This window comes from Schistocerca serialis, chromosome 1 (genome assembly GCF_023864345.2).
Source record: "Schistocerca serialis cubense isolate TAMUIC-IGC-003099 chromosome 1, iqSchSeri2.2, whole genome shotgun sequence".
Taxonomy (NCBI): Eukaryota; Metazoa; Arthropoda; class Insecta; order Orthoptera; family Acrididae; genus Schistocerca; species Schistocerca serialis.
The window spans coordinates 774,597,068-774,623,526 of NC_064638.1; positions in this window are offsets into that span (position 1 = coordinate 774,597,068).

The window sequence follows — 26,459 nt, forward strand, 5'->3', positions numbered from 1 at the left end:
GTAATACGGAACACCGTGCTGGATCCCAATGACCTCGTATCACTAGCAGTCGAGATGACAGGCATCTTATCCGCATAGCTGTATGGATCGTGCAGCCACGTCCCAATCCCTGAGCCGGCCGAAGTGGCCGTGCGGTTAAAGGCGCTGAAGTCTGGAACCGCAAGACCGCTACGGTCGCTGGTTCGAATCCTGCCTCGGGCATGGATGTTTACGATGTCCTTAGGTTAGTTAGGTTTAACTAGTTCTAAGTTCTAGGGGACTAATGACCTCAGCAGTTGAGTCCCATGGTGCTCAGAGCCAACCCAATCCTTGAGTCAACAGATGGGGACGTTTGAAAGACAACAACCATCTGCACGAACAGTTCGACGACGTTTGCAGCAGCCGGCCGCGGTGTCCGTGCGGTTCTAGGCGCTCCAGTCCGGAGCCGCGCTGCTGCTACGGTCGCAGGTTCGAATCCCGCCTCGGGCATGGGTGTGTGTGATGTCCTTAGGTTAGTTAGGTTTAAGTAGTTGTAAGTTCTATGGGACTGATGACCACAGCAGTTGAGTCCCATAGTGGTCAGAGCCATTTAAACCATTTTTTTTTTTGACGATTGCAGCAGCCTGGACTATCAGCTCCGAGACCATGGCTGCGGTTACCCTTGACGCTGCATCACAGACAGGAGCGCCTGCGATGGTGTACTCAACGACGAACCTGGGTGCACGAATCGCAAAACGTCATTTTTTCGGATGAATCCAGGTTCTGTTTACAGCATCATGAAGGTCGCATCCGTGTTTGGCGACATCGTGGTGAACGCACATTGGAAGCGTGTATTCGTCATCGCTATTCTGGCGTATCACACGGCGTGATGGTATGGGGTGCTATTGGTTACACCTCTCGGTCACCTCTTGTTCGCGTTGACGGCACTTTGAACAGTGGACGTTGCATTTCAGATGTGTTACGACCCGTGGCTCTACCCTTCATTCGATCCCTTCGAAATCCTACATTTCAGCAGGATAATACGCGACCGCATGTTACAGGTCCTGTACGGGCCTTTCTGGATACAGAAAATATTCGACTGCTGCCCTGGCCAGCACATTCTCCAGATCTCTCACCAATTGGAAAGTCTGGTCAATGATGGCCGAGCAACTGGCTCGTCACAATACGCCAGTCACTACTCTTGATGAACTGTGGTATCGTGTTGAAGCTGCATGGGCAGCTGTACCTGTATACGCCATCCAAGCTCTGTTTGACTCAGTGCCCAGACGTATCAAGGCCGTTATTACGGCCAGAGGTGGTTGTTCTGGGTACTGACTTCTCAGGATCTATGCACCCAAATTGCATGAAAATGTAATCACATGTCAGTTCTAGTATAATATATTTGTCCAATGAATATCCCTTTATCAACTGCATTTCTTCTTGGCGTAGCAATTTTAATGGCCAGTAGTGTACTAATGTTCTTCCCCGTTATCTGTTTCTACATCTACATCTATACTCCGCGAGCCACCTTACGGTGTGTGGCGGAGGGTACTTATTGTACCACTATCTGATCCCCCCTTCCCTGTTCCATTCACGAATTGTGCGTGGGAAGAACGACTGCTTGTAAGTCTCCGTATTTGCTCTAATTTCTCGGATCTTTTCGTTGTGATCATTACGCGAGATATATGTGGGCGGTAGTAATATGTTGCCCATCTCTTCCCGGAATGTGCTCTCTCGTAATTTCGATAATAAACCTCTCCGTATTGCGTAACGCCTTTCTTGAAGTGTCCGCCACTGGAGCTTGTTCAGCATCTCCGCAACGCTCTCGCGCTGACTAAATGTCCCCATGACGAATCGCGCTGCTTTTCGCTGGATCATGTCTATCTCTTCTATTAATCCAACCTGGTAAGGGTCCCATACTGATGAGCAATACTCAAGAATCGGACGAACAAGCGTTTTGTAAGCTACTTCTTTCGTCGATGAGTCACATTTTCTTAGAATTCTTCCTATGAATCTCAACCTGGCGCCTGCTTTTCCCACTATTTGTTTTATGTGATCATTCCACTTCAGATCGCTCCGGATAGTAACTCCTAAGTATTTTACGGTCGTTACCGCTTCCAATGATTTACCACCTATGGCATAATCGTACTGGAATGGATTTCTGCCCCTATGTATGCGCATTATATTACATTTATCTACGTTTAGGGAAAGTTGCCAGCTGTCGCACCATGCATTAATCCTCTGCAGGTCCTCCTGGAGTACGTACGAGTCTTCTGATGTTGCTACTTTCTTGTAGACAACCGTGTCATCTGCAAATAGCCTCACGGAGCTACCGATGTTGTCAACTAAGTCATTTATGTATATTGTAAACAATAAAGGTCCTATCACGCTTCCCTGCGGTACTCCCGAAATTACCTCTACATCTGCAGATTTTGAACCGTTAAGAATGACATGTTGTGTTCTTTCTTCTAGGAAATCCTGAATCCAATCACAAACCTGGTCCGATATTCCGTAAGCTCGTATTTTTTTCACTAAACGTAAGTGCGGAACCGTATCAAATGCCTTCCTGAAGTCCAGGAATACGGCATCAATCTGCTCGCCAGTGTCTACGGCACTGTGAATTTCTTGGGCAAATAGGGCGAGCTGAGTTTCACATGATCTCTGTTTGCGGAATCCATGTTGGTTATGATGAAGGAGATTTGTATTATCTAAGAACGTCATAATACGAGAACACAAAACATGTTCCATTATTCTACAACAGATTGACGTAAGCGAAATGGGTCTGTAATTATTCGCATCTGATTTATGACCCTTCTTGAAAATGGGAACGATCTGCGCTTTCTTCCAGTCGCTAGGTACTTTACGTTCTTCCAGCGATCTACGATAAATTGCTGATAGAAAGGGGGCAAGTTCTTTAGCATAATCACTGTAGAATCTTAAGGGTATCTCGTCTGGTCCGGATGCTTTTCCGCTACTAAGTGATAGCAGTTGTTTTTCAATTCCGATATCGTTTATTTCAATATTTTCCATTTTGGCGTCCGTGCGACGGCTGAAGTCAGGGACCGTGTTACGATTTTCCGCAGTGAAACAGTTTCGGAACACTGAATTCAGTATTTCTGCCTTTCTTCGGTCGTCCTCTGTTTCGATGCCATCGTGGTCAACGAGTGACTGAATAGGGGATTTAGATCCGCTTACCGATTTTACATATGACCAAAACTTTTTAGGGTTCTTGTTTAGATTGTTTGCCAATGTTTTATGTTCGAATTCGTTGAATGCTTCTCTCATTGCTCTCTTTACGCTCTTTTTCGCTTCGTTCAGCTTTTCCTTATCAGCTATGATTCGACTACTCTTAAACCTATGATGAAGCTTTCTTTGTTTCCGTAGTACCTTTCGTACATGATTGTTATACCACGGTGGATCTTTCCCCTCGCTTTGGACCTTAGTCGGTACGAACTTATCTAAGGCGTACTGGACGATGTTTCTGAATTTTTTCCATTTTTGTTCCACATCCTCTTCCTCAGAAATGAACGTTTGATGGTGGTCACTCAGATATTCTGCGATTTGTGCCCTATCACTCTTGTTAAGCAAATATATTTTCCTTCCTTTCTTGGCATTTCTTATTACACTTGTAGTCATTGATGCAACCACTGACTTATGATCACTGATACCCTCTTCTACATTCACGGAGTCGAAAAGTTCCGGTCTATTTGTTGCTATGAGGTCTAAAACGTTAGCTTCACGAGTTGGTTCTCTAACTATCTGCTCGAAGTAATTCTCGGACAAGGCAGTCAGGATAATGTCACAAGAGTCTCTGTCCCTGGCTCCAGTTCTGATTGTGTGACTATCCCATTCTATACCTGGTAGATTGAAGTCTCGCCCTATTACAATAGTATGATCACGAAACTTCTTCACGACGTTCTGCAGGTTCTCTCTGAGGCGCTCAACTACTACGGTTGCTGATGCAGGTGGTCTATAGAAGCATCCGACTATCATATCTGACCCACCTTTGATACTTAACTTAACCCAGATTATTTCACATTCGCATTCGCTAATAACTTCACTGGATATTATTGAATTCTTTACTGCTATAAATACTCCTCCACCATTGGCGTTTATCCTATCCTTGCGGTATATATTCCATTCTGTGTCTAGGATTTCGTTACTGTTCACTTCCGGTTTTAACCAACTTTCCGTTCCTAATACTATATGCGCACTATTTCCTTCAATAAGAGATACTAATTCAGGAACCTTGCCCTGGATACTCCTGCAGTTTACCGATATTACGTTAACTTTTCCTGTTTTTGGTCTCTGAGGACGGACGTTCTTTATCAACGATGATAATGTCCTCTCTGGTAAGCCGTCAGGTATTTTATCGTTTCGCCCAAGGGGGGGTCCCTCTAACCTAAAAAAACCCCCGTGTGCACGCCACACGTACTCTGCTACCCTAGTAGCTGCTTCCGGTGTGTAGTGCACGCCTGACCTGTCTAGGGGGGCCCTACAGTTCTCCACCCAATAACGGAGGTCGATGAATTTGCAACCATTATAGTCGCAGAGTCGTCTGAGCCTCTGGTTTAGACCCTCCACACGGCTCCAAACCAGAGGACCGCGATCGACTCTGGGCACTATGCTGCAGATATTAAGCTCAGCTTGCACTCCGCGTGCGATGCTGGTTGTCTTCACCAAATCAGCCAGCCGCCGGAAGGAACCAAGGATGGCCTCAGAACCCAAGCGGCAGGCGTCATTCGTTCCGACATGTGCTACTATCTGCAGCCGGTCACACCCAGTGCGTTCAATAGCTGCCGGAAGGGCCTCCTCCACATTACGGACGAGACCCCCCGGCAAGCACACCGAGTGCACACTGGCATTCTTCCCCGACCTACCCGCTATTTTCCTAAGGGGCTCCATAACCCGCCTAACGTTGGAGCTCCCTATAACTAATAGGCCCGCCCTCTGTGACTGTCGGGACCTTGCCGGAGAATCGGCCTCTGGCCCAACAGGCGAGGCATCCTGTGGTGGCTCGGAAACGATGTCATCACCACTAGGAAGCACCCCGTACCTGTTGGAAAGGGGTAAGGCAGCTGCCACGCGGCCAGATCCCACCTTCGCCTTTCGGCCAGGCACGCGCGAGCCCACCACTGTCCGCCATTCACCCTGGAGTGATGGCTGACCGGTAAGATGCTCACTGCCGGAAGACGCAGCGACATCAGGGGTTCCATGTGATTCCAAGGCCACCGAAGTAGGCATAGGTCTCACCACAGTTGCCCCAACGCCACTACGAGCCGACGCCTGCGCCTCGAGCTCGATGAGCCTAACAGACAAAGCCTCCACCTGCCCCCGAAGAGTGGCCAATTCTCCTTGCGTCCGCACACAACAACCACAGTCCCTACACATGACTATGTTTACCCTACTCTATACGGTGACAAATTCCCAAGATAATCTTCTGATGAGCTACTCTGATAATCAAGAAACACTCACTGAAATACGAGACGCGAAAACTACGCTAGGTTTTCCCAGAAAAACTATTTAAAAGCTAAGCGCAGCAAATAAGTACAAAAACGCTTTATACAAACAGTACTCGCTTCTGCTGGTGCTCTCGCTCTGGCTGTCACAAGACAACTGCTGATTCAAGTGACTAGTGGCTAACGGCCGCGAAACAAACAAAAGACGGTTTTAGGGCGCTTTCTGTTCTAAATGATCAAGAAAACACTAAGAAATCTAACACGAAAACTACGTAAAGTTTTATCAAGAACTGTTAGTTACTATGCAGAGCAGATAAACACAAATAGAATCCCTTCCTTAGTGGAAGGTCGTAAACAAAATGCAAAATAAACGCTTTATACAAACAGTACTCGCTGCTGCTGGTGCTCTCGCTCTGGCTGTCACAAGACAAATGGTCCGGGAACACTGTAGGAGCGCGAATCTCTCTGGTCCTTTACCGAAATATACAGGTGTTGGACTAGGATAAGGAAACACCGCCAAAAAATGCATGGTTGTACTTAAATGCAGATGCTAGCCGAGCCTGAAGGTAGCGCTGTTGTATTTGACCACGTACGGCACCTGTGCTATATCCTCAATACGCAGCAAGTGCCAGTCATGGTCAGTCTGCGTAGTCGTGAGTGTGTTGTGTCAGAGCCAAGTGAATTAGAACGTCGCCAAATTCACGATGCTCGTATAGTGTGTGCTTCCACTACCAATGTAGCCCAAATATTTCTTGCTTCAAGAGTTACCATATCGAAGATTTATATCGCATTCAGGGAAAATCAGAATGCGGACGAAAGTGTTGAGTAATCACGGCGGACGGTCAGTGGAGAGGACTGTGACACAAAATCAGAGGACGACAGCTGCAAAAGTCAGTGAAGAATTGAATGTCGCACTCACGAACCTATCAGCACCAAAACAACACGAAGGGAGCTCCAGACGTACATCGAGATGTAATTTCAAAACCCCCACCAGTGATGCAACTACTCGTAACAGGATCCTGTGGTGCCGGGGTCATAAAACATGGACTATGGAGTAACTGAAGAAAGTAATTTGGTAGGATTAGTCTTCTTTCACACCGTTTCCAAATTCTGGTCGAGTTTATGTATCAAGAGCGAAGCATGCAGGAGTCTCGGAAATGATTTGTCCAGCAATATCGTGGTACTCTATGGGCCCCGTGGTTACTCTGCAAGATCGCAAGGATTATGTGATAATTTTGGCTGATGACTTCAATCCGATGGCATAATCTTTGTTTGTTTCCTAATGGTAATTCACTGTTCGAAGACGATAGGGACGCTGTTCACACAGCTCGCATCGTCCGGGACTGGTTTTGTAAGCATGAGGATGTATTTTCACATCTCCCTTGGCTGCCAAAATTGCCAGATCTCGATATTACAGACACTGTGGGAGCTGCTTCGAACAAAAGGATGCGTGATCATCACTATTCGACCTCTGTCTTTATTATCTGAACTTGCCAATATTTTGCAGGAAGTATTGTATAAGATTCCCTTGAAAACCATACAGAACCTGTATTTATCCGTCCCGAGATGACTAGAAGATGTTTTGAATGCCAAAGTTTTTCCTATGCCGTATAAGATATGTTAACGTGTTGTGTTTGTGATGTTTCCGTATTTTTGTATGTAGGTTGACTCTTCTGTGAACTCATGTGGTTTTAGCAGGGAACCCCACCGTAATGCATAAGATCTCTCTTAAAGCGCCTGTCTGGATTTGGATGAGCAGCTCCTTGAAGCTTTCGCGATTGCTGAATGATCCTGTGAGAAACGCGCTGCTACTCTTCGAATCTTCTCTGTTTCCTGTATCAATCATATCCGGTACGAATCCTACACTATCGAACATTATCAAGTATTGGTGCAACAAGGGTTTTGTAAGCTACCTTCTTCATTGGTGGGCTACATTTCCTGAGGATTTCAGTCTGGCATCTGGCATTTTCCTTACCTGTCATTAGTTTTATCAGGTCGCTACAACTGAAATCCCGTAGTCCTAGATATTTAATGGGTATGACTGCTGCCAGTAGTTGTTCTAAAATCGTGTAGTCTTATTGTAACAGGTATTTCTGCCTATGTGTGCGCAATACGTTACATTTCATTATACTGACGATCAACTGGCAACCCGCGACCATATGTCCATCCTCCGCAGATATTCGTGCATTTCACTTCAATTTTCTACCTTTCCGACTTATCTGTACATAATAGCATCATCCACGAAAAGCATCAAGAAACTTCTGTCGGTATCCATTTCGTCATGAACCAAAATTCGTGAAATCGGACGCCACAGTACGATTCCATGCATACAAGTATCATCTTTCATTGCTGTGTTTCTATGTTTTCGAGTTACTGTAATGGGCAGTAGTTTGTGTTAGAATATCGATCTGGATTCTGGGTCTGTAATGCGTGATATCTCAGCTGGGTTCGTAATTGTTGTACATAAATTATAGCAGGTCTTACACAAAACACGAGTGACTATTTACTAATAACATCAGAAATGGGAGTATAATCATTTCCGTTATTACGCTTCTAAATATGTATTTAGGCTTTAAACAAGACTCTGTTCTCTTTCACGCGCTTCCCCTCTCCATGCTTTCTGGTCGATTCTCAATATTTATTTCCATTTCATTCAGTTACATCGTTTACCCTAAAGTTAAAGAAAGTAACTCAGTGGCTCTCCTTCCTGGTCTGCCCCCGCGTTTTTGTCCTGGGTAGTTCCCCTGCAACCATGCATATCACATAGCCACGTGGTGTAAATGTATTATTCCACCCTACTTCTCCCCTTACATTTGAACCCAGTTCTCCATACAACATATGTCATTGCTTACATCGGTTAGTACCAGCTGTCATTCATATCACTTTCATTACATTTCTGTAGGATATTACATCACCAGTAGAGCGAGCAACCCATTCACAGGTAATAACCAAACTTTGTCACTAGCTTTGCTTTCATCGTGATAGAACGACTAGTTACGTCCTACAGATTTAATAATTTTAGTGTTATTGTTATTATTATTACGGTCTGCATAGATTGATACCTGGGAAAATCTCGTTCATTAATCGCTAGGAAAACGGCACAATTGGAACTGTACCCCTTTCGTGAGAGGCAGCGTTGAGTAGAACAATGCAAGACAAAAGCTATGTTTCTACAAGTCGTCCATCATGCGCACAGCCGACTGTTGGTTGACGTCATAGCAGAGAAAGTCGTATGTTGTGGTATCCCTTTTGCGAACTACTAGTTATTTATCACCGTTTTGTTTCTCTAAAAGCACTTTCAAATTGTTCTGATATCTCCACATCGTTGACTATCTCACGGAACGCACTGATACGTAAAATTTCAGTTTAAAAAACTCAAACTTGATCTCCATAGATCCATGAGTAAAACGCCACCAAAAACAACCCATGATAGGATTGATGTGCGTAAGGGACAACGATCCACTTCGGTGAAATAAGTGTTTACTACCACTTTCCCACAGATAAAGAATGTTGGAAGACTGGTAGCTCACTTCCATGCTGCTAGCAACTACGGTTCGATTCGCTAAATGTAGGTGTGGGTGGTCGCCTTCAGCACTTGGTCTAATAGTGTATTTAAAATATCACAACCGGCTGCTCTTACTGACTATTGCAAGTGTTTTTAACTCCTGTTCTTGAAAAGTTTTGTAGTTAGTTCTGTCCTATGACAGTTAATTTCTTCTCCTCAAGAAAATTGGTGATATGTCCAACAACTAATTTTAATATGCAAGGTTAAAAAAGCGTATAGTTTAGGAAACACAGTATGCTGTGATATAATTTTGTGATCGATTATTGATTACTGAAGCAAAGTCGATCGCAACGCCTTCCAACACACTTTGACCTTAACATAAATTGATAATTCGTAAATTCTGTTTATATACATAGGACATGTTTATAGCATCATTACAACACTGCTGACTGCTTGCTGGTTCAGTAGGTTCCACAAAATCCTTCTGAAGTAGTATTTTAAGATTCACGCTTCGAATGCTGAAATTCATCAACACATATTTTGCCACTACAAACTGAGGATCTATAAAAGTAAAGATGTCAACAGGATAATAGTATTCATTTGGCTAATTCCAAAACTGTTTCGTGCAGTAACAAAAATTTGTGATGCAATATTGAAATTCAATTTCACTATCGTTTCCAAAAGTAACGTTCATTCAACTAATACTAGAGGACAAAATATCATGTTTTACACATGCAACTGTAACCCAAACGCATCAACAGAACTGATATTAGTAAAATATTAATTACAACCTTGGGGTCTTCATAACTTTGGAAATATTAAAGACTGACGAAGTCAAAGGCCAGTTTCGGGATCAGCATAAAAATTAATATACATGAGACATTTTATACATCATGCCAACGTCGTTTTAAACTGTATAAACATGAGATTTATTTTATTTAGCTTAGGTGACAGAAGGAATTGTGGAAAGAATGTGTGTTCAAATGTGGTTACTTCCTTAATATACGTGGCGTCTAATGTAATATACGAAGGGAAACTCATTCTCTTTAAAACTGCTAAAAATTAAATAGTGCTGGCCATCTTAATTCTACCATGAAATACTTTATACTTCGTTTCTGTGATCTGACATTCCTTGAACTAGTGGGAAGAGGCATGTTTATTCATAGATTTTTGGAAGGTGCTAGAAGACAGTTTATGTGAATTAATGTGGTTGACTGGAGAGACCGACAATGCCTGTATTTTTGTGAGTTGGAGTGCTTTAAAAAATGTAGTATGGCGCCGCTGCAAAATAATGGCCGATGGTTCTTGTTACAGCAAACTCTGACTGTGAACTGTGTTTATGCAAGAAACGTTGTAGTATGAATATATGGTTCTGACTTACTAACACCGAGCACAAGCGAACTCTGGGACCAAACTCCTGGAATGGACTGTGTGCCTGTTCGATTCATCATGTTATTACTGACATCCTTAAGTTTGATTTGTGGCGTCACTTGACTGGGGACCCAGATTTAAATTTTTTATTGGTCACGAGTTTAGATAATGCCATAATGCTACAGCATTATTGAGAATTATACTACACAAAACATGTAAGTGTTCTTTATTTGTACATGCCACTATAGCTCTGAAGTGCACATCCACAGCTCCATGGAACTTATACGGTATGGCAGCCCTCCATCCCCCATCCATGTGGAAGGTCTCGGTTTCTAAATATAGAGATTAGTTACGAAGGGCGTCGCACCAATGAACTTCTTGTGAGAAGGTTGTGAAGCAGCTGAGACTCGAATGCTAAAGTGACCGAGACTGGCAAGAGTGTTCCGTCTAAAACGTCCGAAAACGTTTGAAAACTTTCGAGAATGCTGTAGAATGTTCCAGATCATGAAAGTTAGAGATTGTTCTAGAACGTTCTATAATTTTCCCGAATAACAGAGATTGTTCTAGAATGTTAGAAAATGCTCTCGAGTATGTCATTTTGTTGTTGTGCTGTGGGTGCGATGGCGAAAAGTATACTAGTATAGTTTTGAAAATCGATTAGTGCAAATCGAGTAAAAGTGAAAGTAATAGAAAGTGAACTAAACGAAAGTGAAAGTGAGTTGATTAAGACAGTGAACAGTGCAGTAAGTGGAATTTAAGCGTGTTACGTAATATTAAAATTTGACGGGATGCTGAAACATAAAAATGAGAAGATGTTGATAGTGGTGACTTAAAAAGACCCAGGTTGCATGTTTGTCGCCCACCCCGGAGATAAACCTATGGCTCGACCCCACCCTCCAAGTAGCTCATTCCAACAGACATGGGACGTAGTAATTGTTTCATCAGGCGTCAGAGCAGCAGTGTTACTTTCGCTAGGAGAAATACAAAGACTGGAGAAACTGAACATAAGGCTGAGGTTTGTAGGCTTCCCTAAAAATGAACGTGGATGATACTCGTATGGGAACACTGGACTCTGGCTTGAACAAGCTGGGCTATGCACACAGCCCACATGCCCTCCAGATACAAGCCATGGTGCCCATCTTCTATCGGCTGTTGACATTAGAGAGGGTGATCGACGCCATCTGCATCACCTTTAAAATATACATTAGGACCTCCACCACTGAAATGGATTTTGACACATATAGGCATCTTGGTTCGGCACCACACCAGCCTTTTGCCAGACAGCTTACGAACTACAGCAATGACACCACTAATGTGGAGGTCCAGTTCAGTGCTCAGATTCGGTATCAGGCAGCATCTCTATCAGCCAGCAACTTAGGTATTAACTCTCTGGGGGTGACTAACATCTTGGGAATTCTATCTCTTTAATGATCTGGGATCGGAAGTCTACATCCAACCACATCCAACCATTCATCGAGAACTTTTTATCAAGTTTGTCTCAGTTTTTTCCCATTAGTCAACCAGAGTCACTGACTCTCAAGCACACATTTCTTTGCAGCCCTCAGCGATGACTATGTTTTTCCGCTTAGAGAATGTAACTTTGGCATTGTGGAATAAGCTTCACATTGAGCAACAGAGACTGCTAGAGAAAGGAGTTCTGACCCCAGTAGCCAACAGCCAGTGGATATTCCTACATTGGGGACTGATGACCTTAGCTGTTTAGTCCCCCTTAAACATCCCAACAACCACCGCCACCACCATATTCCTATAGTGATAGCTGAAAAACCAAATGGGTCTCTGAGACTTGGAGGGAATTTTAAATATACTGTCACTGTACGATCTATCATTGACACCTGTCCCATCGCGAAGGTTGAGGATATCTCGACAAACTTTCCATTGGCACTTTGTTCGTAAAAATCGATCTTATACACTTCTATCTACAACTACCCTTGGATGAAGCCTACAAACGTATCTTAGATGTTAATACAACCTTTGGCCTTTTTGGATATTATCGTCTCCCCTTTGGCATCGCCATTGCACCAGCCATATTTCAAAGATACTTGGAACACCTAACACAAGAAATTCCAGGCAAGGCTAATAATTTGGACAATATCATCGTCACTAGTAGTCTTATTCAGCGTCCTACAAGCGAATTTGAAGTGTAACAAAGACCAGAATTAATATTGTATTTTCACACCAAGCGCTGAATACCTAGAATGTTTTAAATGCAGCAGATATATGCAACTCTTCGCATCATTTAGAGCTGATATACAATCTGTCAGTCTCCAAGGATATGAAACAACCAAAATCAGTATTGGACCTGCTAAACGACTACCAAAAATTCATTCCTTCTGAAGTAGCCATCGCCCGACAGCTCCATTAGCTTCTTCGAAAAATTGCTAAATGGCATTGGTACCCCACTTGCCTCATAGCTTACGACCATACAGTTGCTGATTGTTGCGCCAGATGCGACAGACAAAGACCTTGGAGCGTTCTTTCCCACAAAATAAGGGCATGGAGTGCCCAGTTACATTTGTTTCCAAAATCTGTCTCCTGCACAGTGCTATTATAGTCAAATAAAAAAAGTGGTCTTCCTCAATATTTTTGCGGTAAGAGCTTCATGGCTACGTGTGTGAACAGTAATTTAATCTTTTAACACACTATGAGCCCCTTCTAGTACTTTTTAACCCATCCGCTAACATTCCTACCACTACCGCCTGGTGCCTACAACGTTGGGCACCGTTCCTCTTGAGATATCATTGCGACTCCAATTACCGTTCCACAGCACAGGATGCGAATGCAGGCAGGCTGTCCCGTCTCCTTGCAGCACAAGTGCCCCAGTTCCATGCTGCACCTGAGTTCTGCTTCCATACAGAGGCCGAGGAACAGGCCATCTTGACCATTGCCCAAAGGTCACCGGAGGATCTGGTCATTGTTGGCGTCATCCATTTGATGCAACACATGTCGCCTTCAGATCACAAACTCAACTAGCACCACAAGATTCACGCATATGTGCACCATCAGCACGATCTATATTCACTCAGTGGTGTCCTCCTGCTGCATGCAAACAATGGACATGCAAGAGTCATCATCCGAAAACCGCTCCAACTCTGGGTATTGACTTTGCTCCACCAAGGAGCAGTCATCACCAAAAGCTTAGCTGAACAACATATCTGTTGGAAGGTCATCGGCAAAAACACGAAACAGATTGTGATACCAAGCCGGACAAGTCGAAGAAAGCACGCAGCTCTGGCACACCGGTAATTCTCATGAACGCAGGCAACATCTACTTTATCCCAGAATCATATAGGTTTTTCTTGGCCTTTTCTGGGTTCATTTTTTTTATCTTGGTCGATGCAGGAAGCACTATTTCCCTACGTCTCTCAGATACAGTCAACTTCCCCAAAAACATCTTAACGACTTTGACGCTCAATTTTTACGTTGAAGAATTACCAAAAACAACTGCAGCAGAAATTTTTCACTTTTGTGAAAATAGCGGCACCATTTTTTTTTTTCATACTGCACCGTTACATCTGGGTTCAACGGACTTACGGAAAGGTCTCTTCAAACGTTCAAAATCCAGATAGTGAAGTTGCACCAACATCAGAGGTGCTGCCATCATCATCAACATGGTCAAGGTAAGTAGTAGCATGTGTATTTGTAACCACTCGTGGGTTCCTTGAATCTGTGGTCTCTGGATTTGTGTCCATCCTCTTCTTCATGTACTATTTAAATGTCATGATTATGTCAGGAATAGATTTGGATGTGGTTCCTGGGAAGAGTCCAAGGGACGAACTGCTGAAACAGGTTATAAGGACACAGTGTAAACTTACAAGTCATGTGCCTGTATGTACAGAGTGATATGTTGAAAATACCTGCAAATGCCAGTCAGTCTAGGAATACTGCGTGTTTGAGATGTAGCAGACCATGAATATGGAGGAAGCTTAGGTGAATAAAAACGGTAGGCGAGGGAAAGCGTAATTTGTTGTACGAGTAAATAGTGTTGATACCTGAGTTACACATTTAAGAGTCCTCCGTCCTGGGATCTACGCTACTGGATATGTGGTTTGCCGTCCACAGAGTAGGCCTACGTGAGTCCTTTCCTTCCTGTTTTTGTGCCGCACTCCTTCTGCTTTCCGTGTGACCCTATTGTCTATTGAGGTAGCTGGAAGCCGCAGTACAGACGTAATACACATAAAAAAATAGACCAGTTTCGCACCAGTGTCTTATGGCTCTGGACTTTTCTTCACACGAGGTAGCACTGACTCAAAACAGCGGAACAAGGCGCTTAGATATCACGCATGGGAGATACGTCACTGGAAGTGGTGTCATCGCTATACCGCTCTTTGTCCCCCGAAGATAAGAGAGCACTCTCTTCCGCCGACCTCTTCAGTTGGATTGGGTTCTAAGGGTTGCAATAGCTTATCTCGATGATAATATTATGAAATTGGAATAGGTAACTCTTACTTAATTTTTTACTACTTACTTTCCAAACAGTAGTTATGACAACGAACATAGTCATCGAATTCAATGAACAGTCTCTAACAGCGGCAGTGAGTATGGGACATAATAATACAAAAGGCAAATGCAATAGTATTTCTCTGGATGATACTACACACTAGGAGATATATTTGCCATGTCACCATAAAGAGACAGGTCTCCTGATTATGCCGGTTCTTCCATTGTTGTGTTAAAATTTACTTCTGTTTTTATAGGACCATTATAATCAATGACTCAGTGCCTATACTCTGACAGATTTAAAAATGCAGTAGTAAACAAAATATAAAAACTGCGATGAGCAAATCACTCCACCTTAAGTACTCATATTACCCCCTCCAGATGTTTCAAAAGTTCTTCACAAAGTGAATGCAATATAACATTAAATTACTTTTTTTTGGCAGAACTTGCTAGCGTCCTTTAAGTACTGTATTCTCTAAAATTGCGAGGATTTGAAAAAAAGTGTTGTTGGTTTATTTACTACATTTTCACTACTTTTTTCTGATATTCCCCATTTTAGTTAATGAAGCAGAAGCGATAAAGCATTTTTTCCGCAAAAGCGAGCAATAATGCGAGGGACGTTCCGAAAGTAAGTTCGTCATTATTTTTCAAAGAAAATATGGTATATCAGATGAAACAAGTAAACGCTGTATGAATCCACACCAGTTCAACGATGGAAGGGGCGTCAGCTGAGGAATGACGCGTGCGCAGAGCGCCGAACAAGAGAGAATAGCAGTAAACCGACGTGCCGGAGGTTATTCGAGTCCAAATCACAATAGCAGACGGACGTATACTGACAACGTGATCGCCATTGGATGTGGGTTCTGTTATCCGGTATGAATGGGCACGTAGGATGTGTGTCTGTCATCCATGAACATATGCAGACCATGTATGATGAAGAGGTCATGTTTCGTCAAATGGTTGGTCGCTGGTGTTGCATGTTCAGAGAAGAAGGCAGAATATGGAGATGAAGACCGAAGTGGGCGTCCCTTCATATCCACGAACGAAAGCAACATTGCTAGTATAAACATTGTGTTAGCGGCCAGATGCGTAACTTGACGTCCACACTGCATAATCATCCTGCTCAGGCCTGTCATGTGTTCCCTAATGTGTTGGGTTACCGAAAAGTGTCTGCAAGATGGATGCCGAGAAACCTGATCTAGAATCACGATAGTGCAAGAATGAGAATCGGTCAGCATTACTTGATGCAGTACACGCGAGAGGGAAATGACTTCCCGATCAAAATCATCACAAGCGATAAAATGTGGGTGCACCACTTTACCCCAGAAGCCAAGGCCGCGTCCCAGTTCCCCAGTGGACTCGAAATTTGTGATCTCCTTGATTTCCCGCAGCACAGTACTGCGACACCCTCACCAGACTCAAGTCCGCCATTCGGCGAAAGAGAGCATGATTCTTGAGTGAAAGTATTGTGCCCTTGGAGGACAACGCTGCTGAGATAGGATCAGATCCGTCTCTTCGGTTGCGAGAGATTGGATCACACGTCCTACATCCCCGATCTTACCCCCACAGATCTTGCCCTGTTCCCTGCACTGAAAGCCGCAAAGCCGCACTCTCGGAACGTCACTTCCAAATCAATGCTAAGGTCGAGCAGGCTGTGCGGCAGCTCCTCGCATCGCAGGGAACTGAATTTTAGCAGAGTGGTTTCTTCAGACTGACTGCAGGCTACGACAAACGTTCAGTGTCGGCGACTGTTTCGAAAAATAGTGCAAGGTGTATCTTTGACGCTGCCATTGGTGTATTTGTTTCTAGAAATAAAGTTTCCATTCGAAAAAGAATGACAAAATTGGCTTTCTGAGTATAGTAGATACTTATACGTGTAAAAAAGGCCACTCTGAAGACTTTTTGAATTGTCACACATACCCAGCACGTTTCCATCTTAATGAGAACAGTGAAACTATATTTTAAGCCAACTCTGACTTAGATAATACAAAACAGAACACCCAAAATTTCCGCGTCCATTTTGTTTCCTTGCCTGTGTCTCGTAATGGTGCTTCGCGTTGCGGTGCGCTGGCCCTTTATGAGTTACTGCTCACATAAAACAAGAAACTGGAAATTTCTTTGATAGAAATGAAAAAGAGAACGTCTCTATTCGCAACTTTTTTTGCAAGCTATCTGAGTATCCCGATGTAAAACGTACAAACCTTTGCTATTAGTAAAACAAGGTAAATTGTTCATTATGCACGGAATCTTGTTCTTACAAAACAAAGAAATTATCAGAGCAGTGAATCAAGGCTAAATAGGCAGTAGGAAGTAAATTCGTATGCGTTAATAGTATGTATCAGTACTGCAACAATTTATTATGAGTACATCGTACATCGTCGCTTTCTGATAGTGACTTAACTGTGCCAGTTTCTGCTTCGACTCTTTGCGCATTCTGAAAGGCTTTGCTTCAAAATACACCCGTCACTATGGGTTAGGACAAAATAGAAAAAAGCTAAAATGGTAGTTTCAGTACTTCAGGTGTCCTATATGGTCTCTCCCCGTTTGAGTACAGCGTACAGAATGTTCATACAATCTTGTGAAAGTGTCATGAAAGTCCTTCTTTGTGATGTTGTTCATCTAGTACGTCCCTGAATGTCGGTCGTCAGAGAGTTAATCCTTCGTGTGAATTTCGGTATGTTGTCGCGTTCTGGTAGGTTCGCATTGATGACTTCATGTGTTATTACCTGTGGAGCTGCTTCCCACATAAGAACGCGTTTGGCATTTCAAAGTCGCGACAGGCGTCCACGCATCATTATTTTTGTTCAGGAGTCACTATGTAGGAGAACAAAAATTGCACCCACTTTTTTGTTCTTCAAAACATTGTGGAGATTGTCTTTAGAGAGATGTTGTTCAATTCAATTTGTAACAAAGCAACGTTGGCACACTGTGAACACACGTCTACTACCTGCTCGCCACTGGCTGATAGAAAGGATATATTGTTTACAGTTATTATTTTAAGTTGGCCGGCTCTTGTGACCGAGTGGTTCTAGGCGTTTGAGTCTGGAACCGCGCTGCTCCTACAGTCGCAGGTTCGAATCTTGCATCAGGCATGGATGTGTGTGATGCCCTTAGGTTAGTTAGGTTTAAGTAGTTCTAAGTCTATTGGACTGATGACCTGAGATGTTAAACCCCATAGTGCTCGGAGCCATTTGAACTTTAAGTTGTCACCGTAGTTACTGAGCTTACTTTGTTTATGCGCCAGAAAAACAAGATCAGTCTCGATAGGTTTTGGACGGACGGTAAATGAATTGAGGAAATAAGAAAACTGTTGCAGTATATAATTTCTCTTTCGTAGCGTAAAAAACGCTTAAGGTTGGAAGGTAAAGGTGCACGATGTTACCATCTTGCATGTTGTAGTGCGTACGATCGTAATATACTATGCACTGATTTCTGGATTGGCTAAAGTGCCTGACACATTCGTAACTGCCTGGGCTTGGAAAATAGAGCGTCAAGATGAGGACAAGAGCTGACTGTGATATTGCTGATTATCTTATGGCTCTGTGGGCTGATATGCATGCAATAATTACAAAAGTTTCTAAATTACATTGTATCATTTCTCTACTTATTTGGTACCACGTGCCCGTTCGTAATGGCATTTTTACAACAAATCCTTCTCTAATCATCTGTGTGTATGTGTCCCTTTGTAACAGCGGTTTTACATCAAATCATTCGCATTGCTGGTTCAGTGAACTGGAGCTAAAAATAAAACTCCGCTGCACTCTCAAATTCGGATTCAATGGATTTTCAATCGCTGTAAGTCTTCTGTATCTACTTTCAAATGTTATCGAATTCAGGTGAAAGTAGGCGACCACTGAAACAGTGGTACACCACACATTATGTCGTTAACTTTTACATAAGGTATACTTCGAAGGAAACCGAGTTCTTTCCTTCTCAATCTATTGTATTTTGAACGTTAGGCTACGCCGAACGTTGTTATCGTTGTTAGTAAGCAGCAAAATAATTCTTAGTGATTTCCTCCATGTACACGAAAAAATTAAGTTTATACTTCCGTTAACAACAAAATATAAGAGGTTCTAGAAATCTTCGAATAAAGCTGATGTGAATGACATATACTGAAAGGATTTGTCTTCACAATCATTTGTAAGTTTCTCTGCAGTTCCCAGTTGTCGCGTTTAATGTGTAGGTCGGAAGTGTGTTTCCTTCTTATCTTATCTTACATTTTTCATGAGACGTCAACAAAGCAGAACACGACTTCAACGTCTCAAGTCGGTGTCTCATCCATAACCGTTAAACATGTTAATTACATTTTATGAACCTTAATTACAACGTCACATTCAGGTAATATTACGTGTGAAACCAAATTAAATTTTTCGTCGTCATTTACACACTCACGAAAAGTTCGGGAAGCTACTAATTCGCTTAACTTCTCCCGCATACAATGCAGATTCCTAGAAACAGCTATACTGTCTTCACGTGCAAAAGAAAACAAAGGCGTACAACACAGCGAACTACGGGTATAAACTGTTGCCGCGTTAGCGCACAGCGTGAAATAAAAAATCTTTCCGCTTCTTGGTTTCGCTAAGTGGAATCTGAAATTTACATAAAACAGCTTTCCGTTGTCACCGTGGAGAAATAAATCAGCGCTTAGCAAGTAAGAAATGCAAAAGAACGCTTGCTTAAAAGTACAGTTATAAAATCTGTCTCTTACTTGGCAAACGGTCCTTCGTAAGCAATTCATTATGCTCCAGGTCCAACAACCTGTGTGAAATTAAAATTTTGAATAATGAAAATTTTTATCTTGTACGGGAGAACAAACGTCTTACTTTCTGGAGATCTCTTACTCAGGAGTTGTTTTGTAAGTCGTGGTGTGCGGTGTGGGTATGTGTTTGTGTGTGTGTGGGTGTGTGTGTGTGTGGGTGTTTGCGTGTGTCTGTTTGTGTGATTTTATGATTAATTGCCCATATCAGAACAAAATAAGTACTACGAAATTTTATCGTAGAAACGAACCTTAAACTGAATTTTTCTCTCAGTCCTTGTAAAGGTCTAGTAATTTTTGTGAAGCATTACGGCAGTTGGGCACAACCAAATAGGCAGATATTGGACTAAGTCATGCATTGTGTCTCAGAAAAATAAGTCACAGTCATACAAACCCACCACCATTTGGTTAATGGTGAACACGATGACCTGGAGTAGCAGTGATGGCTTTTATAAAACTGTAAACTTACGAAAAGTATGATCGGTGCTTCAAGACGCTTCGAGTGAACAGCAACGGCCAACTGCTCGTTTCTTTTGTTATATTTACTAGACAACCATCCTCTCCAAAACACTGCAAAATACCTGGCAGATCCGATTCATTACTCTACCCTTAAGTTCCTTCACGTTCCATCCGCGAATAGACAATGCGGTATATTTGAAGCATTGATGATGGTTATGATGTTTGGTTTCGTGCGGCGCTCAACTGCGCGGTCATCAGCGCCCGTACAAATTCCCAATTTTTATACAGTCCGTTTTCTTTTCACAGTTTAATCTAGTCACTCTCACAAATTATGATGATGTTGGAATGATGAGGACGACACAAACACCCATTCCCCGGGCAGAGGAAAAACCCGGCCGGGAATCGAACCCGGGACTCCGTGATCCAGAGGCAGCAACGCTAGCCCCTAGACCACAAGCTGCGGACTTTGAAGCATTGATATAACGTCTTTTCCATAAATCTGAGTGACAGCGATAGTAACAAATATTGGAGATGAAATATGACGATTCCTGATGGTAGGTATTTTACAGGTACTGCAAAGAGTGATTCCCGTGTGACAACAAAGGTTTATATTCGAAAACGTAAACTTTTACAGTTGAAATATTTTGGAATAGAGATCTTTCAATGATGATTTACACACAAGTTTTATCAATTTCATGTTATATTTCACAAGAATTCATTTTGACATTCCATTTTTATTTCAAGAAAATTTGTAGCGAAGGTTTGTTAGAGTAAACGTATACGAATACTGTCTTCTATCTACAAAACATTACTGTAAATCAGTTGTCCCAGCATTTTTTAAGCTTCTGCGGAGTGTTCAGTGCAAATAAGCTACATAGCGGCCCTGTCTTGCATTTTATATAGTTTATCTACGATATATGTACAAAATATTCAGTTTTGTTTGTTCTGTAATAAAGTTTTTCTGAATTTACGTTGCAGTTTTTGTTGTTTATAACACAAAGAGCGTAAAATACAGAGCGAACGTAGTCCATGAGCTATGCTACATATAAATCTGTTACAACTTCTGTTTCATATTTACACATATTGGTTTCGACCATTCACATCCAGCTTGACACCTTTCAATCTAACCTATACTACAGATCACCCATAATAATCAAGATATCGAGGGGCTATTATCGTATCTGAACACAATGCTGGCTCAAAGAAATGGTATTCAGAAGTGATGTCAATTTATACACTAACAAGAAATCATCAATTGAAAAATAAGATCACTCAAAAAAAATTTTTTTATGTCTGTGAAAGGTTGTGTAGCGCTCACTTTTAAAACTGATTTTATTTTTCTTTCCTTAGAAGAGCTATTATTCTCTGTTGTAAAGGTTGGGCTACATTAAGGTTCTTGAAAAATATCGAGATTTACACTTAGAAGCGAAATATGCTTACTTCCAATATTTTTAGGCCATTTTCAGTCTCTGACATTTGCGATACTGACAGTCCTGTAATGAGGTTTTTATTGTGGTTAAGAGCTCCTGGTGACGACTGCGGATTCAAAAATGTATGCTTTTAGACCTTGAGTAGGAACCCATCGGTAATAAATGTCTGCTCTCTATCGAATTACTTCAAAAGAACAGTTTTCAAGTTGGTATATAAACTTAAGTTTTGAAGAGAACGTGTTTTTTGACGGAGAAAACAATTCAGCAGTGAAATTGTTGTACTAACTGTGACACAGCTTTCTCCTGACGTTTCTGTTATCAGACACTATAAAAAAGACAAGTTCTTGTTTTCTTTAGCATTTTCTAGATCTATGGCTCTCAGAACTGACAGTAATTCTTGTGTGGAAACTAACATGCGGCTGACAATTTTTGATGAAACCGAAAATTGTTTTATTACGTATAATGTAGACTTTCACCGGATACACCATACGCTACCGTTTCAAAAGTTTCTGTCACGAGAATTACACTCATTCCGTATTCTTGTTTCAGATGTTCACTGGAACTTTCTAAGATTTGACCTAATTTAATTCATGGCGTTTTTAGCGAGCTGAAAAAAGACGTGGACGTCGGTTTTAGTCCGACGAGGAAATGCAAGAGTGGCCCACCGCGTTTTACGAAACAGAAATTTTTCGTCTCTTCTCCCGGCGGGATAAATGTCTTAAGGTGAGTGGTGATTACTTTTGAATGGAACCATTCCACGGTCCAGTTGTAGCGGCTTCATTTCACTGCCCCTCATACTTCCATTCTCTCAGAATGAAATCTTTTCCGCTCGTGAGACCAAGCCTTTCTTGTCTTCTCGAGTTTTTCTGCCTGTATATTTTTCTGTCCGGTATATAAAATGCTGTTGTGGCTGCTTGCTACAGGTCTTCTGTATCTACTTGTTCCATATTATAGATTCTTTTAGTTTTTTCTGGATTTCTTAGAGTTCCACGATCTGTCTAGTTAATATGGTTGGTTCTGTTCTTTTAATAGAATCTTAGTCCACGTTTTCACATATCCGAATTATTTTTGATCCAGCTTTCTGTTTCATTTGTTTATTCTTAGTCTGTATGTTCTTTTTTCAGAATAATGCATACCAAAATTTTTCCTTATTATTTTCGATTCTCTCTTCTTGATTTCTTCAATGTCTCACGATCCGTTTAATACAGTGTTGCAGCTGCATAAAGGCACCCTGGTTTGTTGACTGTGTTTTGAAATCTCGTCCCCAAGTTATTAGGATTTTCGAAATTTTTTCTTCAAAAGACAATTACGCACCTCCAGAAGAAGTTGGGCTGGTAGGCCTTCGAAATATTATGTGTGAAATGGGATAAAAAATTTAGATGAAAGCACAACATTAATAATTCACCCAGAGGAAACTTGAGTTGAATGTTTTTGTGTGATCCTGGAGGCATCAAAGAGGTACCACGAGACTACGGAAATGACCGTTGATCTATATGATGCTCTGTTTATCTGTGAATCCTGATACATTTCTGGGTCAGCAGGAGACTCAAGGTTTGTCTTATCATTGCTTTGCATGTGCTTAACCCGCTCGACGAGAGACACATTTCTACCAGCACCATGCCCACAGTGATCGCTGAAGCATGGCTGGAGCTTATGGTACTAAAGTAGCGGCAACGTCAACCAATCTGCAGCTTAGGAAGCCTTTATATGCCAAGCACTTGCCCGGCCACTACTGGTCGACTTCTCTGAAGTTTTACCCAATTAGAATGGTGTATGAGGAACATCTGAATTTTTTCGAAAATACAACTGACTTGGCACGCGTTATACATCGCCCCATCCCCTCTCCTCACTATCCCATCAATTGGAGGCTTATTATCGTCAATATTCACTTTCCTTAACCACTTTTTTTTTTTTAGGCATATGGCGTATGGTGTGTTGCTGTGTGTGTGTGTGTGTGTGTGTGTGTGTGTGTGTGTGTGTGTCGGTGCGGGGGGGGGGCGGTCGGCAGTGTATACCAACAACCATGGTTATAGTGCCACTGTACGGGGTGTCCCAGGAAGAATGGTCAATATTCAGGGACATGACCGAACGGTGATTAAAAGCGGAAAGTTCTGGTAAACATGGGCCCTAAAATGCATACCTTAAGAGCTACGAGCACTTCTTTATCTTCAGTTCTGTGAAACACACCTCTTCAACTGAACAAGTGCTCATAAAGCTTAAGGTACGCATTTTAGAGCCCATGTTTACTGAACTTCCGCTTCGAATGATGGTTCCTGTCATGTCCTTGAACACTGACACCCTGCATATTATGCAGCTTGCATCAACTTCAGACAATGGCCACCAAATTTGTACTAGTTCACAGAAAAATATTGTAGCTACATTTTATTGTACAATTACTCATATGTTTGAACTATCCAGTTGTCGAAATATATAAAAAAATATTATCCTTTTTACGAGGCACCCATGGTCTTTTCTTGTCTGGGATTTTACAATTACACTTTCATATCTTCTCCGACATCTTCCAGATAGCGCATCTAAGAATAATATGCAGCAGGCAAATTTTTGCATGCCAGTTTAACTGAAAATAAGATTATTTCCGTAAGTAGATGATACAGTACCAGACTCCATAGAGAATGTCTTGTCGATAGTCACCTCACGCTTTTTACAAGAAAACACAACCTGCAGGAATAAAGGCCTAGCCTCACCCATCGCTGTCCGGTACAAGTCTGATTGCTGTTCACAAAAACGTGTAAACGTGTCATTGATGCTTCAGTCAGTGACATCAAGGCATCAAGGACACGCTGCTGAAGCAGCCGTTTCTTTCTTTCTTTCTTTCTTTTTCTTTCTAGCAGTATGGGATTGCTTTGTGGTGTACTTGGTGTCAGATCACGACGTGTTATTTTTGACGGGATTCCATACGTAGAGAAAGCCTCGATATCGGACCACTGTTTTCTGCGATTTTCACTATCGGCGACCGGGGACGGTTCAGTGGGAAAAGGTAGGACGGATGGGTATGTTGGTATGGGCGCACGACAGCAAGATCTTCAGCTGGACGTTAGAATCCGCCAAAAATTTGAAATTTCTTCAGTAGATTAGCAAGTGTTCACACGTATGAGGACTTCTACTGAAGATGTGGAGCAGTGCGGAGCTTAAGCCTTCTTTGGAAGACGTGATATGTTCGGACACAAAAGATTTTTTGAAGGTGTGGTAGAGTTTGCACAGAGATTTTCATGCGCAGATGTAACCGGCTTGGATTTTGAGTTGTTACAGACGTGGAGCCGTGTGCACCTTTCATGTTAGCTACATGAGTGGCAGATAGAGGTCACTGCACCTAGCAGAGGAGCCAGGAGAGGTGTTGCAGCAACAGCGATGCGCCCTCGCCTTCACTCGAAAACCATTCTCATAACGGCAGTGCTCGTCACGGTCCTCGTGGATCATTGCAGTGAGTATAAATAAAAGCCCTGGCGTGTTAGGGCATTCTTGTACTCCACTAACATTACTATATGAGACCCTATCTCAGATTCAACCTTGGTGTGTTGAATTTGCCGGTTTTGCAGTTAGTCACCTGGTGTACACTCACTGTTGTTTGTATAGAAGTCACAAGCTATGCGTGTCACATTTTCATCGATATAACCGTCAGCAGGGCCTACTTTCTCGTCCAATCGAGTAACACTGCTAATCAGTTAAAGCCATTAATTAAATTTCTCCAATTTGTGTTTGTAAATCATGGCACTTTTTCTCTTAATTCATGGATGTGATTAACGTTTTTGTGAACAAATCAACCTGTTTAAATGACATGACGTTTCTGTGCTACATCCGTCCCTTAAATTAATTATTCTTTGCTGTCACTTCCCGCTTTAGAATATACGTCTCGGGCCATTAAAATTTGCATTATACATTTAAATTATGCACCTTAAACTCACACCTTAGGTCTTAATAGCCCCCTCCTCACAATCTGGGTTAGGATAAGTTTCCACATGTGTGGATTTCGCAACAAGACCGCGAATATCAGGCATTCCTAGTCTTTTAGCATTATTTGAGTTAAAACTAGTAAGAGATTTTGCTGGAAAATAGCTCAAGTGAAGAGTTTTCTTAGGATTCACAGTAGCTGGTGTTATTAAATACGTATTTAAAAAAAATGTTCCTGTAATGCCCTAAGTGTGGACTGTCGTTCAACATCTGCCACCAGCTAACTTAGTGAGTTATGTCATCATAATATGGTTAATTACTCGAGGGCATTTCATGCCTTTCAAGATGTTTTACTTTCTGAAATGCGGCAGCAGCTTAAGTTACCTGTTCCAAAAGGTAACAAATAATGGAATTAGGGGCAATATTATGCTTGTTCAAGAAGTGGTAGTTACACATTGCCGATGTCTCTTGAGCCATTTTAGTACTGCTATAACCTTTTTTTAGCAACTTATGATGCGGTTTCAAGATCCACGTTCATCCCTGTAATGAAGCTGCTACTTACGACGATTTCCAAAACTGACAATGAATGACAACACTCTTTCCACATTCCTCCTCTTGTTATTCTGCTGCTTGTTGTTGCACTTCTGTCGTACGCATTCCCAAGTCGGAGCTACATAGCCAATTTCTCATCTAGTTGGCGCGTTTGGTTTCAGTATTCTCTGAATGTTTTTCATCTCAGATTGGGTCAGTTTGATAACTGACACACCATTTCTACAGGGCGATGTGTAAGCTAGATCGTGAACCTTAGACATCTTGTATGACGGAATGATACAGTATGACTTCGCTTCAGTTGTCCTGCCAGCTTTGTTTCTGGATTACAATATGATCAATCACGTGTACACCACTGGACATATTGTAACGTTTATGCAACCAACAGCCGGCCGATGTGGCAGAGCAGCTCTAGACGTTTCAGTCTGGAACCGCGCGACCGCTACGGTCGCAGGTTCGAATCCTGCCTCGGGCATGGATGTGTGTGATATCCTTAGGTTAGTTAGGTTAAAGTAGTTCTAAGTTCTAGGGGACTGATGTCATCAGATGTTAATTCCCATAGTGCTCAGAGCCATTTGAACTATATTTTGCAGCCAACATGT